Source organism: Hydra vulgaris, chromosome 13 (genome assembly GCF_038396675.1).
Source record: "Hydra vulgaris chromosome 13, alternate assembly HydraT2T_AEP".
Classification (NCBI taxonomy): Eukaryota; Metazoa; Cnidaria; class Hydrozoa; order Anthoathecata; family Hydridae; genus Hydra; species Hydra vulgaris.
This window is the reverse complement of record NC_088932.1, coordinates 3,164,578-3,183,416: the sequence shown is the minus strand read 5'-3', so window position 1 is coordinate 3,183,416 and position 18,839 is coordinate 3,164,578. Positions and strand designations below refer to the sequence as shown.

The window sequence follows — 18,839 nt, the reverse complement described above, 5'->3', positions numbered from 1 at the left end:
TCAAAATATCATCCAAAAGTTCAGATTTCGTTGTGGGTTTTCAAATTTTTCAAATTCGAATAAATTTTTGCATTTTAGTATTGTGAAGGGCTATTAGTAAATATTAGTAAACTTTTGGATTTATGTTAACATTTTCTAATAAAGTTGTAAATTTTTAAGAAATGGAATCAAAATTAGAAGTAAAAAAAAAATGTTATGCTGAATACCAAGCTAATTATGTTTCTCGGAATGCTGATAAAAAGAAAGAAATGTCCACAGTTAGATCTAACAGATATCGAGAAAAATTAATAATAAAAAGGCAGCTTATGCTGCTAGAGCAAAATTAAGAGTTTTAAAAAGTCGCGCTTTAAAAAGAAAACTTTTAAATCAATATCAAAGACCAAGCTCATCTTTTAAAAACATTCAACAAAGAGGAAAAGCATTGAAAAAAGTTTTAAAAGCACTACCAACTTCAAAGGAGAAACAATCTGAAATTCTTTCTATTCTTTCAAATAGCTCTGCTTGTAAAGATAATTCGGGTCTACCTCCAGCATGTTCAAAGCTGTATGGTCTTTTTAAAAGCGATGTTTTAGCAGTTGTAAACTTTTATAATGAAGATGAAGTTTCCCAAATATCATAAACAAAAAAGATGCCACTCGAATTCAATTATCTGACGAAAAAGCAAACAATATTCAGATACGTCATTTATATTATACGCTAAAAGAAGCTTTCGAGTTATTCAAGGAAAAGCATCTGCACATAAAAATTGGACTCAGCAAATTTTGCGACCTTCGTCCACGCAATGTAAAATCAGTTACAAAATTTCCGCATAATGTTTGTGTTTGTAGTTTGCATAAAAATATGCGATTTGCCTTAAATGCATTAACAAAATCAATTCAAGCGCCTTCAATCAAGGTTGGATCTGAAATGATAAATAACTTTTTTGTGAACCGTACACATACGATTGCGCCTATGACAAACGCGTTGCATGCAAATGTATGAAACAGTTCGATAAACACTAGCAAACTGTTAATACATTTGGTTTCGAAGTATCCTGGGACGAGTGGAGAAAGCCTGAAACTAAAACATATGCAAACATTGAAAAAATTTCAAATAAGTCTACTCTAACAGAACTCATCCAACACATATCAGCGATGCGTGATAAGTTCGTTAAACACGCATTTGTAAAGAAAAACCAATCAACAATTTTTAATAAACTGAAGGAGGTTTCGATGAGTGTTAACTCTGAAATTGCGGTAATCCAAGTTGACTGGGCTGAAAACGCTAGGTGTTTCTATCAAAATGAGCCGCAAGCGGCTCATTTTAGTCAAAATCAAGTTACTATCATGACCCTAGCAGTCTGGAACATTGAGTTAAAAACATTTGCCATAGTTTCAGATTCAACTGATCATACTAAGTCTTCCGTTATACCGTACATTGACAAAATCCTTCACTTTATTCCTGATCAAGTCAAAGAAGTACACATGTTCAGCGATAATGCCACTTCTCAGTTCAAAAACAAAAGCATTATGGCTGCAATGTTTGTGTTTAAAAAATGTTTTCATAAAAAATTCTTCTGGCATTTCATTGCAGCGATGCACGGGAAAGGAGTGGTTGACAGAATAGGAGCTACTGTTAAGCGAATCGCAGCCCTGAGAGTTAAAACTAGTCAATACGAAATCAGGTCAGCAGCAGATTTTGCGTTAGCATTACAAGATTTGCAAATATCTGTAATTCACATGTCAGAAAACGATACAAGACAACAAAAAAATGAACTTGGATTCAGTTCAATTCTAAGTTATTCAAGAAAAATCAAAGGTATATCAAAATCACATTATTTTTATGTTCAGAATGATAACGTTGTTCCGATGCTATTTTCACCTGAGTATAATTAAAATTTATTACAAAATAACAAAACTTTTTAAAATGATTTTAATTTCGTCTTTTTGTTTCGTCACTGAACGTTGCGTCACTGAACTGATAGTTTTTTTTCTGCAAAATAAAACGATATGAAAACTTTATTGTTTGTGGCTTTTTTTATGACTACCTTATTGCCAAATGAATAAATTACAACAACAAAAAATCTATTAAGTCAAGCAAGAATTAAAATTTCAGCGAAAACTCCATTTAAAAGTATGCTGATAAAAAAACACTTTTTTCCGCGTTGCGTCACTGAACTCATGTTTTAATTTTTGCTATGTAGCAGTGTTATGTTAATACAATTGTGTTTAGTTTATATTATAAAATTTTAATTCAAGATTGATTTAGAGTAATAAAAAATTATTTTTGAGTTATAGAAAAATTTCTATTAAAAAAAATCTCTCCGCATGATGCGTCACTGAACTATGGAATTGGCCATATATATATATATAATATAATATAATATAATATATATATATATATATATATATATATATATAATTATTTTTTTTAAATAACACAATGTTTTTTATTCTTGACATGTTTTGTAAAACTTATTTACATTTTCAAAAGATTATTTTACAATAATAAAAAACTCTGAAATAATTATTAAAAAATAGAAGCCTTTACAGAGAAATATTAACAGAAAAAAAATTATACATAAAAAACCAATATATTTATTACAAAATAACTTGGGAAATAACCAATCAAAATAACCAACTATCAAAAAAATATATATATAAATAAACTGAAAGTAAAATTAAATAGATAAGTTTATAGTATAATGTAAAGTTTGTTTATTAAGTGAGGGACTTTCCCATTTAATGTGGAGGGCTTCTTTTATCTTTAATTTGTGTTTGATTGGGGCATTATCCAAAATCTCAAAAGAATCACAGTTAGCCAAATTTTGCAATTAAGAGATAAATTTAAGTGTTTAAATATATGAGATTGTTTATCACTTTTAAGGTGCTCATTTATTCTAGTTGCCAAGTGTCTGGAGGTTTCTCCAATATAACTGGCATTACAGCCAGCGCAAGAAAATTTATAGACAACATGAGGTTTAAGCAGTTTAGGAAGTGACTCTTTTAAGCAAAAACAATCTTGTATTTTATTAGTAGTAAAAATTAATTTTATTAGAACATCCTTGCAATATTTATGAACAATTTTTGAAATTTTCATTTTAGTGTAATTAGAGTACACTCCAATGTATGGAAGCTTAAAGTATCTTATATTTAAGCTATTAACAATGTTAGAAACAGATGGGTTCATTTTCTTATCAATATAGGATTTAATTTCATAGTCAATAATTTTTTGTGGAAATTTATTATTTTGTAAAACTAATGATAGATTCTAAATATCTTTATCAAAACCAACCCAAATATTCTTAACTTTAAATGTACGATCAATCAAACAAGGAACCAGGGATGCGGAGTCCCAAAAGGACTCTGGCTTTATATCTCTACTTTTTCCAAGTCTGTAGTGTCCAGAAGCTCTAAACATGATTGTTGACTTATGATCTGCTATAAGAAAAAATTTCATAAGATTTAATGACTTGAAACTTATTGTTTTTAAGCCCGGAGTCCTTGCCGCCATTATACCTAAGGACTCCGGGTTCAAAAAATGATTGTTCCTCTAACCTAAAAGTCTTCATTTTTTTCCTATTAGTAGTCCGTTAACTTATTTATATTTTTAGAGCTCCTGGATACCAAAAACTAGGATAAAGTAATCTTTTTGTGACTTTCAAACCCGTCCTTTTTGGGACTCCGCATCCCTGCAACGAACAAGTCCAAATTTGAAGCAAGAGGGAATAAAACTAAAAAAAATTACTACTTCTATTTTTTAATATTTATTTCAGAGTTTTTTATTATTGTAAAATAATTACTTATTTTATGCTATTACAACATTCATGATATATATATATATATATATATATATATATATATATATATATATATATATATATATATATATATATATATATATATAGATATATATATATAAATATATATATATATATATATATGAATATATATATATATATATATATATATATATATATATATATATATATATATATATATATATAATTGATTTTTTGACGAGATTAAATAAAAATAACTACATGATTTTTATTACTAAAAGTTTCATGCGTTTAGCAATTATCAGGTAAAGATTTTTACCTGATGATTGCTAAACGCATGAAACTTTTAGTAGTAAAAATCATGTAGTTATTTTTATTTAATCTCATCAAAAATTCAATTATATAGCTCTGATATCATTCATCGAGCACTCTTGCTGAATATATGCTCACAGCAAAATTAAACTTATATATATATACATATATATATATATATATATATATATATATATATATATATATATATATATATATATATATATATATATATTACATATATGTATATGTATATATATATATATATATATATATATATATATATATATATATATATATATATATATATATATATATATATATATATACATATATATATATATTTATCATTAATGTTGTAATAGCATAAAATAAGTAATTATGTATGCATATATATAGATATATATATATATATATATATATATATATATATATATATATATATATATATATATATATATATATATATATACACACACACACACGTACATATCCTAGACTTTTAAATAAAAGATTAGACTTAAAGAATAAAATTACTTACTAGCATTCTATTACCTATGTTTTTATACGATTCAGACAGCTTGGGTTGTTGCTATCTTGAATGATTTAAGTCTTGTAAATCATGTTATTCAATCTCGCAAATTTTCTATTTTGTTAAGCATTTAACAAAACCACCAGTATCACCCTAGGCAAAAAAAAGTTTTTTTTTCTAAAGTTTTGTCTAAGCATTGTCGATACTGAATTAAGGAATGAAACCAGTAGTTTATACATTAAGAAATATTGATTTGTTCCAGTTATACATAAGTCAATTCAAACCACGCTTTAAATAGCAAATCACTATTTTGGCCTATGAAAAATGGTACATGTACCAATAAACAATTATAATTATTATTGTTGGTATTACATAATAGAACTCTCATGTAACCATTACTTTAAAAATATTGACCACAATATCACATTAATTGGTAACTTTTTGAGTTAAAAGTAGCAAAGAACTATTAAAATTTAAATAAAACTGCCATAAATTCCAAACAGGTAACAATCGAGACTGAAATTTTATCCAGATTTTGGCGAACCCATAGGCTACATTTGCACCGCTTTTTATCAAATTATATTGAGTGGTTTGTATTCTACTGGCGTTTTTATTGGCGCACGATGTCAAAGTTTCACTCAGTTTGAACATTCCAGTTAAATTTTTTTCCGAAGAAAAAATTAAAAGATTTCAAAATTTGCATCACGGTGTACCATGATGAGTATACTATCTTTCAAATAAGTGGCGTTCTTGGATCAGTTAGGATGGCATTTTAGATTCCACGAGAAACGTGCTTAGTAAAATAAAATGCGTTTTATTACATAGTCGTTTGCTTTATTGTTTGTGCTTTTTTTGTAATTTTTTATAAAGAATCGTTTCCAATCATCGTCACTAAGTGTTTGAATGCTACTATTATTGTTTAGCAGCCAATTACTTAAAATTTGTAACTAACGGGTTTATTGGTTTGTTTAAAAGTTTATACGTAGTTAGAGCTTTGAAATTTTTTATATTAATATTTATCTTATAATTTAATCAAAAAGTTGGGCGCTTTTTTGTCGTATAGCATAGCCATCATCAGTTAAAATATATTGAAATGCTAAAATCAAATTAGTAAAATTGAGTTGCAATCATAGAGACCTTATAAAAAAAATACAATAAAAATTAAAAAATGAAACATATGTTTTAAAAAAGGTAAAAGAATCGGTAATGTTAAAAGGAACTAGATTGAAATTGTCGTTTTTACATGGTTCATTTATTTATTAACAGTGAGTTTTTCCCACTCTATGTACATGCTTTCTTTGAGTTTTAATATAAATTTGTTGGAGGCCGAATCCAAATTTGAAAAACTAGCATGATTAAAACTATTAAAACAGCCTTTATTTGAATGAAAATGTTTGTAATGTGTGAGTATTTATCCCTTTTTTGATGCTCGATTATTCGTGTCTTTAAATGGCGAATAGTTTTAAAGACATAAAGACAAGTATTATGTTAAAATTAATTACATGTGTATCGCAAATTGAGATTTAATACATAAGTTGGCGATATAAGTTAATAGCAAAGTTTATCAACTTGCAGATTTTCTCTGCAAAACAAGATATTTTCGATGTTATATTGTGAAAATTCTTAATACTGTTGTGAAAATTCTCAAAATTAACTATATTTCTAAATTAGATAAAAATCGGTTTTCGGTATATTTTTCTACCGAACTTTTGCTTTTTACCGAATTTATAAAAAGTACCGAAATTTCAATATCGGTTCAAATTGAAACTTCGGCCGAAACCAAATTTCGGTCGATCGCTACTCCTAGCAGAGTAAAACAATTAGACTGTCATGATTTTTGTGAATTTCAGATTTTGAAATTTATTAGTGCTATTTTCTTGTTACGATTTTTATTTTTACTATCGCCTTTATTCTCTTGATGTAATTAGATTTGTAAATATTTACCATACTGAGTTTTATAATATTTTTGTCTTATATGCAATGATGTAGCAATTTATACAATCACGTTCATCGGTTAAAGATTTACATTTCATACAAACTAAACCATTCAGCTGGTGACGGCACCCTCTGCCAATCTTCGAAGATAGGCAGAACGATCATCTATAACTCTTAAAAATCTCACGATCTCAAGAGTTTAGCATCACGCTCAGGCGCTGTCACTTCAGCTCATCATCATGGTTTGGAGGGTTGTCTTTGTAGAATTACAATGACAGGACGCATACTATAGAAATGATCCTAGTTAGTACGGTCTTAAAGTAATATTTGGCAAAATAAAATTTTGCAAATTTTTCCATTCTGTTTTAATTGTGGGTTTATAATAACAAAGTTTATCTGTGCCTTCCATTCATAAGATCACATACATTCATAAGATTCATATGATTATGTTAGTTTTGCGGAAACTGCTTGTTAAAACTTAAGATTAAGCATTTTTCTGAATTATTAAAAAAATTAAAGAGAACAAAGATATTTAAAAAAATTCATCACAACAAAAATATTAATGACAAAAAAAACAACAGAAGAGTTGTTTTAACAATTGACGCGCTTTCACGCTGTTTAATATTTAATATATCATTTTGTTTTAAAAACATTATAACCCAATCTACAATAGTAAAATAGTATTAGCAATAGTAAAATAATGTATATATTGTTCTATAAAATATTCTTTTAACTTTTTCTACTTTTGACAGTTTTAAACTTTTCTATAATATATATTTTAACTTTTCTATATACTTTTAAATTTTTATACTTTTAACTCTTTTTATAATATATACTTTTAACATTGCTATAAAAAATTTTCTGTGTTTTGTACAGGTTATGTTGATTTAGGGGAAATCGCTTTTTTAAAATATAATTTTTAATATCTTAAACTAGATAAAAAAAAATTAGGATTTATAATTCAATTACATAAAGAGTACTAGTATGATCAGAAATTAAACTTGTAAAATTACAACTCGCTGCCTTTAGGGAGTTTTAAATTTTATATGCGTTTTTATATGTTATTATTAATGACTAACTGTCAAGACCTGTTTCACACCTACCATTTATATACTTTATTATATATATATATATATATATATATATATATATATATATATATATATATATATATATATATATATATATATATATATATATATATATATATATATAAATATATACATATATATATATATATAGTCTATTTTAATTAAGACAGAAAATAATTCATTTTTGCTTTAAGTTAACTTTTAACACTTTATAACTTTAAATTGACTCTATATCTTTAATTAAACACCGAAGTTGGACGCCTAAAAATTATATATATTTCCGACTTCTTCTCCCCTTTCCCCTCTTATTACTTATGAGTTTTAATGTACAAACTCTACATTAAAACTCATAAGCAATGAGTTTCGATGAAGAGTTTAATGGGGGGAGGTCGGATGGAGGACGTTTATTAATTTTACTTGTTATCAACAAAACAACAATATCACAAAACTTAAAAAAAAAATATTCAAAAAAACATATATCAGTCACTAATAGGAAAAAAAACTTGTGTATAAAGGCGTTAAAAATCGTCGATTTTTCAAAAACTTCGGTTTTTTCAAAATTAGTAAACGTTTAATTTTCACCACAGTTTAAAACTTATGTGAACATAATAAACTCTATTAAACTATATTGAACCAGTTGTTAAACTAGACTATACTCCGCATCCGTAAATTGTGGTACGCACCCGAGAGTTATTAAATAAAAAATGGTTTGGCAAAATTAATAAAATTTATATTATTATAAAAACTAAAGGTTCTTTTTTTTCCAGAAATTTCTAGATATGAAGGACTTTTTTTTAGTTTTCAGTCTAGAGGGCACACCAAAAGTTTATCGCTCCGCGTGACACTAACCTCAGCAACGCCACTGGTTGTTGGTGTTGCTAAATAGCGTAATTTAACATTAAAGAGATCATAGCTTTAAAGAAATCATAACTTCTGTTACGATAGCAGTTTCTATTTAAAAAAATTAGAACCAATATTTATTGCCAGTAGCGACAATGATTAAATATCTATCAATATAATAATATGATTGTAAATAAAGTTAATTAAAACAACAACAACAAAAATTATTTCACAAAATTAGAAAATAAAATAGATAAACTTTTTAATGGAGATCTTTTTGCAATGGTTTCAAAATATTTGTTTATGTTTAAAAGTGCAAACATATTAACACCAGTTTTGTAATAAACAAATGTAACATTCTGCTATTTCTATTAATATTTAATAGCAAAATATTGTCTTGGGTTTTAGTGAATGATTAGAAGCAGTGAGTTCCAGTAATGAAACTAAGTAATAACTATTATTTTTTTATGAATAAAAACAATAAATTAGGAGTTAGTTGACTATATTTAGTTACTCTCCAAACTTTTAGAATGCAGTGTATATATAAAACGAAAGACTAATAAATGCAGATTTTTTTTTTGCTGTATTGTTTTCTAAAAGTAAAACTTAAAATTTTGTATTAAACGGAATTTTGTTAGGCATAAGGCCGTTTTCCACAAGACGAAATATTCGCGCGAGACGAATTTTTTCGCCATGACAAAATGCCGTTTTGATTTCCACTTATTTTCTTTTGCGCTACTATTTTTTCGTTATCAACGATAGTAATGGCAGTAATAAGTTTACGACGTATGTTTAACTAAAAGCAACTATTACATTTTTTGCATACTTTCTACTTTGAAACATGTGGACATTTTTTTCTATGCATTAATTTTAACATTTCTGTCTTTGTATTAAGATATGGTATCATTTTGTAATATAAGAATTTAATATAAAGTTTTTTTATAAGAAAGTATGAGAAAATAAATCCTAAACTCTGATATAAAAATTTCTGTTAAAAAACTGTTACTGCAAGAACGAGCAGCAGGTTTAACTCCGTGTGGGGTTTTTTTCAAAAAGCTTTAGTCCGCTCATACGTGAATTCTTTAAGTCTTAAATTGATATATTTTGGGCTAGTTCACTGTTTCATTAATATTGCTAATATATCATGGGCTAGTACGCATAAAACAAAACTTGAAAAATTTTATAAGCTACAAAAACACGCCTGCCGAATCATATACTCTAAACATAAACGTGAACATGCAAAACCTCTTATTAAAGATGAAAATGATGGATGTAAAAATAAATTGCCTCGGAAATGTAACAAACTCTTAGAATACTGTATATCTTATCGAGGACCTAAATTACGGAATGAATGTCAAAAGGATTTTAAGTTTACGGTGAAGTCCTTAAGTTCATTTAAGTTTCAAGCAAGAAAAGAAATTTTTAAAATGTAATAATTTTAAGAATAAAAAAGTTAGTTTTATTTTAACTAATTAATTTTTTTTTTGTTTGACTATTTTACCGGTAACTTTGCTACTATTTTGCTTCTTAATACGAGCTTTATATTATACGTGTTTATATTCTTCTTAATACCATCTCTTTAGTAGGGTGGGGAGGGGTAATACGGATAGAATTTTAGATGTATTTGTTTCTAACATATTTTTTTTTTTTAGTTAAAAACCACCATAAAAACTTTTGTTATTTTTCTTTACATTCAGGGTGTATACAAGAAAATCACAATGAGTAAAACATAAATATATTTTAAATAACTAACATACTAATTCTCTTTTAACAACACCTTTCATATATCCAAATTACACCACTGGTGGGGTAATGCGGATACTCATTATATTTGATATAAGGATAATCATTATATTTCTTTTGATATCACACTTATTGCTTTTCACGTATTTAAAAAGTCAAACTGTATTGGTTATGTCAAGCAGTTTTCTTTTACTTACTGATACAGTCTTCTTTTCAGCTTTATTCTTTTCTTCTATTTTATTGAATATATCCATATTACCCCAACAATCCATATTACCCCACCCTACCCTATATTTATTATGAGTTTTATATTTATATTATACTCGATATTAATGCTGTATATTTACGATTCATTAAAACGATTTAATACTCTTCTTATTTATTATATAAATCTACCATTTATTATTCTTTTAAAAAGGGACCCTATGAAAAGATTGCGATAACGTAATGTTATCCTTATTTTCTTTGAGTTCCTATCTGCTTTAACCTTATTTCATTGTAATACTAGTGTATACTCTTGTAGCTGAACTTATTTTATATATATTTAAACAAGCATTGTAAAAATTATTATACTGTGTTAAACTGAAAAAATAAAAATAAAAATAAGTTTATATTCATGAGGTCAGTCGTGTGGTAACTTGAAGATAAACCTTCATTTGAATTGTAACTTTCAGAATTGAATTTTTCGGCAAATTTAAATTTGTAAATTCTTGATTTAAGTATTGCTCCTTACTTCATGAATTTACTTATGCTTGCCAATATTCAGAGTGATTTCATAGAAAACAAATAATATTGCCAGAATATTATTCCTTTGCCATTTTAAAAAAAAAGTGCTTTCGGATTTATTACTTTTGACATCACGTGATACAATATTTGAAACTTGATTGGTTTTCGCTTACGTCGATTCGCAAAATGTCGAAATGAATCCGACTTTATTTATCGATGCAGCGAAACGCTGTATCAGCACAATTACCAGAAATGTTTTATCTGCGCATGCTTATCGACGGAAAAAATCGCTTCGCGCGAAAATTTTGTTTTGTGGAAAATGGCCTTTACGCCTAATAAACATAAAAACTTTAATTACGCTACCATCTGTTGAGGAAAGGAGGGGATGATGTGGGTACAATAAAGTCTTAAGGATGCGTTACGAGAGGGAGGAAAGGATTAAAAAATGTCAAAAACTGCGTGATTAAATTTATATATATATGTCGCCTTCTTCCTCTCGTAACGGATCCGTTACAGTTTATTGAACCCTTTTCTATTATTAGGCAAAAGTTTATTACCCCCTCCCCCTCTTTTAAAGTACATTGTTTCGAAGTAGAAAGTATGCAAAAAATGTAATAGTTGCTTTTAGTTAAACATACGTCGTAAACTTATTACTGCCATTACTATCGTTGATAACGAAAAAATAGTAGCGCAAAAGAAAATAAGTGGAAATCAAAACGGCATTTTGTCATGGCGAAAAAATTCGTCTCGCGCGAATATTTCGTCTTGTGGAAAACGGCCTTATGCCTAACAAAATTCCGTTTAATACAAAATTTTAAGTTTTACTTTTAGAAAACAATACAGCAAAAAAAAAATCTGCATTTATTAGTCTTTCGTTTTATATATACACTGCATTCTAAAAGTTTGGAGAGTAACTAAATATAGTCAACTAACTCCTAATTTATTGTTTTTATTCATAAAAAAATAATAGTTATTACTTAGTTTCATTACTGGAACTCACTGCTTCTAATCATTCACTAAAACCCAAGACAATATTTTGCTATTAAATATTAATAGAAATAGCAGAATGTTACATTTGTTTATTACAAAACTGGTGTTAATATGTTTGCACTTTTAAACATAAACAAATATTTTGAAACCATTGCAAAAAGATCTCCATTAAAAAGTTTATCTATTTTATTTTCTAATTTTGTGAAATAATTTTTGTTGTTGTTGTTTTAATTAACTTTATTTACAATCATATTATTATATTGATAGATATTTAATCATTGTCGCTACTGGCAATAAATATTGGTTCTAATTTTTTTAAATAGAAACTGCTATCGTAACAGAAGTTATGATTTCTTTAAAGCTATGATCTCTTTAATGTTAAATTACGCTATTTAGCAACACCAACAACCAGTGGCGTTGCTGAGGTTAGTGTCACGCGGAGCGATAAACTTTTGGTGTGCCCTCTCAAGACGAAACGGAAAAAAGTCCTTCATATCTAGAAATTTCTGGAAAAAAAAGAACCTTTAGTTTTTATAATAATATAAATTTTATTAATTTTGCCAAACCATTTTTTATTTAATAACTCTCGGGTGCGTACCACAATTTACGGATGCGGAGTATAGTCTAGTTTAACAACTGGTTCAATATAGTTTAATAGAGTTTATTATGTTCACATAAGTTTTAAACTGTGGTGAAAATTAAACGTTTACTAATTTTGAAAAAACCGAAGTTTTTGAAAAATCGACGATTTTTAACGCCTTTATACACAAGTTTTTTTTCCTATTAGTGACTGATATATGTTTTTTTGAATATTTTTTTTTTAAGTTTTGTGATATTGTTGTTTTGTTGATAACAAGTAAAATTAATAAACGTCCTCCATCCGACCTCCCCCCATTAAACTCTTCATCGAAACTCATTGCTTATGAGTTTTAATGTAGAGTTTGTACATTAAAACTCATAAGTAATAAGAGGGAGGAATAAAAAGAAGTCGGAAATATATATAATTTTTAGGCGTCCAACTTCGGTGTTTAATTAAAGATATAGAGTCAATTTAAAGTTATAAAGTGTTAAAAGTTAACTTAAAGCAAAAATGAATTATTTTCTGTCTTAATTAAAATAGACTATATATATATATATATGTATATATTTATATATATATATATATATATATATATATATATATATATATATATATATATATATATATATATATATATATATATATATATATATATATAATAAAGTATATAAATGGTAGGTGTGAAACAGGTCTTGACAGTTAGTCATTAATAATAACATATAAAAACGCATATAAAATTTAAAACTCCCTAAAAGGCAGCGAGTTGTAATTTTACAAGTTTAATTTCTGATCATACTAGTACTCTTTATGTAATTGAATTATAAATCCTAATTTTTTTTTATCTAGTTTAAGATATTAAAAATTATATTTTAAAAAAGCGATTTCCCCTAAATCAACATAACCTGTACAAAACACAGAAAATTTTTTATAGCAATGTTAAAAGTATATATTATAAAAAGAGTTAAAAGTATAAAAATTTAAAAGTATATAGAAAAGTTAAAATATATATTATAGAAAAGTTTAAAACTGTCAAAAGTAGAAAAAGTTAAAAGAATATTTTATAGAACAATATATACATTATTTTACTATTGCTAATACTATTTTACTATTGTAGATTGGGTTATAATGTTTTTAAAACAAAATGATATATTAAATATTAAACAGCGTGAAAGCGCGTCAATTGTTAAAACAACTCTTCTGTTGTTTTTTTTGTCATTAATATTTTTGTTGTGATGAATTTTTTTAAATATCTTTGTTCTCTTTAATTTTTTTAATAATTCAGAAAAATGCTTAATCTTAAGTTTTAACAAGCAGTTTCCGCAAAACTAACATAATCATATGAATCTTATGAATGTATGTGATCTTATGAATGGAAGGCACAGATAAACTTTGTTATTATAAACCCACAATTAAAACAGAATGGAAAAATTTGCAAAATTTTATTTTGCCAAATATTACTTTAAGACCGTACTAACTGAGGATCATTTCTATAGTATGCGTCCTGTCATTGTAATTCTACAAAGACAACCCTCCAAACCATGATGATGAGCTGAAGTGACAGCGCCTGAGCGTGATGCTAAACTCTTGAGATCGTGAGATTTTTAAGAGTTATAGATGATCGTTCTGCCTATCTTCGAAGATTGGCAGAGGGTGCCGTCACCAGCTGAATGGTTTAGTTTGTATGAAATGTAAATCTTTAACCGATGAACGTGATTGTATAAATTGCTACATCATTGCATATAAGACAAAAATATTATAAAACTCAGTATGGTAAATATTTACAAATCTAATTACATCAAGAGAATAAAGGCGATAGTAAAAATAAAAATCGTAACAAGAAAATAGCACTAATAAATTTCAAAATCTGAAATTCACAAAAATCATGACAGTCTAATTGTTTTACTCTGCTAGGAGTAGCGATCGACCGAAATTTGGTTTCGGCCGAAGTTTCAATCGAACCGATATTGAAATTTCGGTACTTTTTATAAATTCGGTAAAAAGCAAAAGTTCGGTAGAAAAATATACCGAAAACCGATTTTTATCTAATTTAGAAATATAGTTAATTTTGAGAATTTTCACAACAGTATTAAGAATTTTCACAATATAACATCGAAAATATCTTGTTTTGCAGAGAAAATCTGCAAGTTGATAAACTTTGCTATTAACTTATATCGCCAACTTATGTATTAAATCTCAATTTGCGATACACATGTAATTAATTTTAACATAATACTTGTCTTTATGTCTTTAAAACTATTCGCCATTTAAAGACACGAATAATCGAGCATCAAAAAAGGGATAAATACTCACACATTACAAACATTTTCATTCAAATAAAGGCTGTTTTAATAGTTTTAATCATGCTAGTTTTTCAAATTTGGATTGGCCTCCAACAAATTTATATTAAAACTCAAAGAAAGCATGTACATAGAGTGGGAAAAACTCACTGTTAATAAATAAATGAACCATGTAAAAACGACAATTTCAATCTAGTTCCTTTTAACATTACCGATTCTTTTACCTTTTTTAAAACATATGTTTCATTTTTTAATTTTTATTGTATTTTTTTTATAAGGTCTCTATGATTGCAACTGAATTTTACTAATTTGATTTTAGCATTTCAATATATTTTAACTGATGATGGCTATGCTATACGACAAAAAAGCGCCCAACTTTTTGATTAAATTATAAGATAAATATTAATATAAAAAATTTCAAAGCTCTAACTACGTATAAACTTTTAAACAAACCAATAAACCCGTTAGTTACAAATTTTAAGTAATTGGCTGCTAAACAATAATAGTAGCATTCAAACACTTAGTGACGATGATTGGAAACGATTCTTTATAAAAAATTACAAAAAAAGCACAAACAATAAAGCAAACGACTATGTAATAAAACGCATTTTATTTTACTAAGCACGTTTCTCGTGGAATCTAAAATGCCATCCTAACTGATCCAAGAACGCCACTTATTTGAAAGATAGTATACTCATCATGGTACACCGTGATGCAAATTTTGAAATCTTTTAATTTTTTCTTCGGAAAAAAATTTAACTGGAATGTTCAAACTGAGTGAAACTTTGACATCGTGCGCCAATAAAAACGCCAGTAGAATACAAACCACTCAATATAATTTGATAAAAAGCGGTGCAAATGTAGCCTATGGGTTTGCCAAAATCTGGATAAAATTTCAGTCTCGATTGTTACCTGTTTGGAATTTATGGCAGTTTTATTTAAATTTTAATAGTTCTTTGCTACTTTTAACTCAAAAAGTTACCAATTAATGTGATATTGTGGTCAATATTTTTAAAGTAATGGTTACATGAGAGTTCTATTATGTAATACCAACAATAATAATTATAATTGTTTATTGGTACATGTACCATTTTTCATAGGCCAAAATAGTGATTTGCTATTTAAAGCGTGGTTTGAATTGACTTATGTATAACTGGAACAAATCAATATTTCTTAATGTATAAACTACTGGTTTCATTCCTTAATTCAGTATCGACAATGCTTAGACAAAACTTTGTAGAAAAAAAAACTTTTTTTTGCCTAGGGTGATACTGGTGGTTTTGTTAAATGCTTAACAAAATAGAAAATTTGCGAGATTGAATAACATGATTTACAAGACTTAAATCATTCAAGATAGCAACAACCCAAGCTGTCTGAATCGTATAAAAACATAGGTAATAGAATGCTAGTAAGTAATTTTATTCTTTAAGTCTAATCTTTTATTTAAAAGTCTAGGATATGTACGTGTGTGTGTGTGTATATATATATATATATATATATATATATATATATATATATATATATATATATATATATATCTATATATATGCATACATAATTACTTATTTTATGCTATTACAACATTAATGATAAATATATATATATATATATATATATATATATATATATATATATATATATATATATATATATATATATATATATATATATATATACATATACATATATGTATATATATATATATATATATATATATATATATATATATATATATATATATATATATATATATGTATATATATATAAGTTTAATTTTGCTGTGAGCATATATTCAGCAAGAGTGCTCGATGAATGATATCAGAGCTATATAATTGAATTTTTGATGAGATTAAATAAAAATAACTACATGATTTTTACTACTAAAAGTTTCATGCGTTTAGCAATCATCAGGTAAAAATCTTTACCTGATAATTGCTAAACGCATGAAACTTTTAGTAATAAAAATCATGTAGTTATTTTTATTTAATCTCGTCAAAAAATCAATTATATATATATATATATATATATATATATATATATATATATATATATATATATATATATATATATATATATATATATATATATATATATATATATATATATATATATATATATATATATATATATATATATATATATATATATATATATATATATATATATATATATCATGAATGTTGTAATAGCATAAAATAAGTAATTATTTTACAATAATAAAAAACTCTGAAATAAATATTAAAAAATAGAAGTAGTAATTTTTTTTAGTTTTATTCCCTCTTGCTTCAAATTTGGACTTGTTCGTTGCAGGGATGCGGAGTCCCAAAAAGGACGGGTTTGAAAGTCACAAAAAGATTACTTTATCCTAGTTTTTGGTATCCAGGAGCTCTAAAAATATAAATAAGTTAACGGACTACTAATAGGAAAAAAATGAAGACTTTTAGGTTAGAGGAACAATCATTTTTTGAACCCGGAGTCCTTAGGTATAATGGCGGCAAGGACTCCGGGGCTTAAAAACAATAAGTTTCAAGTCATTAAATCTTATGAAATTTTTTCTTATAGCAGATCATAAGTCAACAATCATGTTTAGAGCTTCTGGACACTACAGACTTGGAAAAAGTAGAGATATAAAGCCAGAGTCCTTTTGGGACTCCGATCCCTGGTTCCTTGTTTGATTGATCGTACATTTAAAGTTAAGAATATTTGGGTTGGTTTTGATAAAGATATTTAGAATCTATCATTAGTTTTACAAAATAATAAATTTCCACAAAAAATTATTGACTATGAAATTAAATCCTATATTGATAAGAAAATGAACCCATCTGTTTCTAACATTGTTAATAGCTTAAATATAAGATACTTTAAGCTTCCATACATTGGAGTGTACTCTAATTACACTAAAATGAAAATTTCAAAAATTGTTCATAAATATTGCAAGGATGTTCTAATAAAATTAATTTTTACTACTAATAAAATACAAGATTGTTTTTGCTTAAAAGAGTCACTTCCTAAACTGCTTAAACCTCATGTTGTCTATAAATTTTCTTGCGCTGGCTGTAATGCCAGTTATATTGAGAAACCTCCAGACACTTGGCAACTAGAATAAATGAGCACCTTAAAAATGATAAACAATCTCATATATTTAAACACTTAAATTTATCTCTTAATTGCAAAATTTGGCTAACTGTGATTCTTTTGAGATTTTGGATAATGCCCCAATCAAACACAAATTAAAGATAAAAGAAGCCCTCCACATTAAATGGGAAAGTCCCTCACTTAATAAACAAACTTTACATTATACTATAAACTTATCTATTTAATTTTACTTTCAGTTTATTTATATATATATTTTTTTGATAGTTGGTTATTTTGATTGGTTATTTCCCAAGTTATTTTGTAATAAATATATTGGTTTTTTATGTATAATTTTTTTTCTGTTAATATTTCTCTGTAAAGGCTTCTATTTTTTAATAATTATTTCAGAGTTTTTTATTATTGTAAAATAATCTTTTGAAAATGTAAATAAGTTTTACAAAACATGTCAAGAATAAAAAACATTGTGTTATTTAAAAAAAATAATTATATATATATATATATATATATATATATATATTATATTATATTATATTATATATATATATATGGCCAATTCCATAGTTCAGTGACGCATCATGCGGAGAGATTTTTTTTAATAGAAATTTTTCTATAACTCAAAAATAATTTTTTATTACTCTAAATCAATCTTGAATTAAAATTTTATAATATAAACTAAACACAATTGTATTAACATAACACTGCTACATAGCAAAAATTAAAACATGAGTTCAGTGACGCAACGCGGAAAAAAGTGTTTTTTTATCAGCATACTTTTAAATGGAGTTTTCGCTGAAATTTTAATTCTTGCTTGACTTAATAGATTTTTTGTTGTTGTAATTTATTCATTTGGCAATAAGGTAGTCATAAAAAAAGCCACAAACAATAAAGTTTTCATATCGTTTTATTTTGCAGAAAAAAAACTATCAGTTCAGTGACG

The 18,839-nt window shown here is 26.2% G+C and overlaps 2 non-coding genes across 2 annotated transcripts; one reads left to right on the top strand and one right to left on the bottom strand.

The window, feature by feature from the left end:
- Positions 1-6,646: 6,646 nt before the first annotated feature.
- LOC136090406 (small nucleolar RNA U3) lies at positions 6,647-6,856 on the bottom strand. Its single transcript, XR_010643404.1, has one exon. It is a non-coding gene; the product is annotated as a small nucleolar RNA U3 (small nucleolar RNA).
- A 7,114-nt stretch (positions 6,857-13,970) lies between these two features.
- Positions 13,971-14,181, top strand: LOC136090407 (small nucleolar RNA U3). Its single transcript, XR_010643405.1, has one exon. It is a non-coding gene; the product is annotated as a small nucleolar RNA U3 (small nucleolar RNA).
- Positions 14,182-18,839: the final 4,658 nt, after the last annotated feature.